Below are 2060 nucleotides of genomic sequence, written 5' to 3'. Positions count from 1 at the left end.
ATAATTTAAAATAAATATTATTTTATTTGTATAAAAGTATTAAGGAATTGATATTTTTTAGTTAACTAAAGTGTACTTACAGGTAGAAATTTTATTTATTTAAAAAAAATAACTATCCAAATTAACTTTTTGTCTTTTATTTTTTTTTTTCGACATGGTTCCATGTGTCTTGTTCAATTAGTATCATTCTCATAATTTCGATCACGTCGACAAAACTCACACGTTAAACTCATAATTAATAAATTAATATATTTATATTATTATTATTATTATTATTAGAAAAATAATGCAAAATCACATACAAAATAATAGACATGAGCAATTGTGAATCAAGAACATGAGTAAAGTAAATATACTTTTCAAGTTTTAACCATACTAATACACAAGGCTTCAAATATCCAAAAAAATTATTTTTGTCTCGTTTCATTATGTTTATCACAAAATGGTTTCTACCATAGAGTATGGACTGTGATATTAAATAATATAATATTATAATCATTAATCCGTATTATTATTATAGGCCATGGATTGGATTCCGATTTATTTTCTAAAAATAGCCGCTGCTGCAGTAATCATTGCTCAACGACAGAACGCTCAGCCCCACCATGTGTTATGATATGGCGGATGTGCGTCGGTGTCGGACCCTTATCATTTTTCTGACAACTGCACCAAGTGCACTATAGCCCCTAACTGCATTAATTTAATCTTGCTTACCTATTGTCTACTTCTCTGGATACTATTAGTAACTGTAACTTGGTATTTAATATTTACAAATTACGACCTTACTTATTTTAAAATAAAAATTTACGATCCACCCACCCACCACCACACGCTAAAAAAGTTCTGGGGTATTCACACCACTTGCCATACGTGTTCGGCACCACTGATGATGTATATATATTTTCGGCGGAATTGATATATAAAAATATTCGGCGAAATCCATAGGTTTCTTACAAGTAAAAAGACCTCTTCGGCGGAGTCGATATACGCTCAATTAATTCAGCTAGTATAAATATAAGCCAACAAATAGATAGAAATAATATGATATGTACATAGGGAGGGGCATCTGAGCCATGACCCATAGTGAAATTTCAGGTGAAAACATTTTAGGTTTTTTAAGTACTGTTTTTAATTGTAATACATCATAAATAGGTAATCATGATTTAAAGCATAAAAATAAAAAATATTATTATCTAATGACAAATTTCTAGTTCGTACTTTTATAATAAATAGCTGATAAAGTGACAATGAATCACATCGAACAATTAGTAATACGCTATTTTTAGAAAATTAAGTGATCATAAAAATATTATCACATAATAAAAACAATTTCTATATATGCAATTGGGTTGAACTATACAAGTCTCACCTAACCTAACCTAAGCGTTTTAACATTTTTGATAAATACTTTTAAGTCATCATAAAAATAATACATAATAAAAACCATATATATTTTTTTCATTAAGTTTTTCTATGGCTAACAAATAACTGCGGGGGAGGGTGACACTATTAACACCGTGATTGCAGTGGATTGAGAAATTGACTTGTGCATATTTTACACGTTACTTGTACCAGTCCTTAATGATCTTGTTGTTCCACACGTACTGGCCTTTGAATGTTTGTTCACCTTTCGGTAACAACGCGAGGAAGACCGGGGCTTCGGCTCCCTGTTCGATTGTCAACGGGCCCTTGTGACTGGACATGTCCGTGGCCACTTTTCCCGGGTGGACGGAGTTCACCACTATGTCCGTTCTATCGTCTGCGTCAAACGCCCTCTGCTGTATAAAAGTCAACGCGCACACCGCCACTTTGGACACGCAGTAGGCCTGCGACGGCCATCCGAACCGTTCGTGGTCGCCCGCCGTGGCCGCGTCCACAAACTGTCGCACCAGAGCGTCCAGCTCTTCGACGGTGAGCTGTGGCGACGCGAACCTCCGCTTCAGCTCGTCGCCGGGTATCCGGGACAGGTGGCCATAGGCGCCGGACACGTTCACGACGCGCGCGCCGGCCACAAGCAGCGGGAACAGCTCGTCGCACACGCGTCTCAGCGCGAAGTAGTT

The 2060-nt window shown here is 36.4% G+C and overlaps 1 pseudogene; it reads right to left on the bottom strand.

Moving 5' to 3' along the window:
• Window positions 1-1421: 1421 nt before the first annotated feature.
• LOC112690617 lies at window positions 1422-2057 on the bottom strand (annotated as a pseudogene).
• Between the last annotated feature and the right edge of the window lie 3 nt (window positions 2058-2060).

This window comes from Sipha flava, unplaced genomic scaffold (assembly GCF_003268045.1).
Source record: "Sipha flava isolate LNK unplaced genomic scaffold, YSA_version1 51143_pilon_pilon, whole genome shotgun sequence".
Taxonomy (NCBI): domain Eukaryota; kingdom Metazoa; phylum Arthropoda; class Insecta; order Hemiptera; family Aphididae; genus Sipha; species Sipha flava.
Note: the sequence above shows the minus strand (reverse complement) of the source record. Positions and strands in the feature narration are given on the sequence as shown.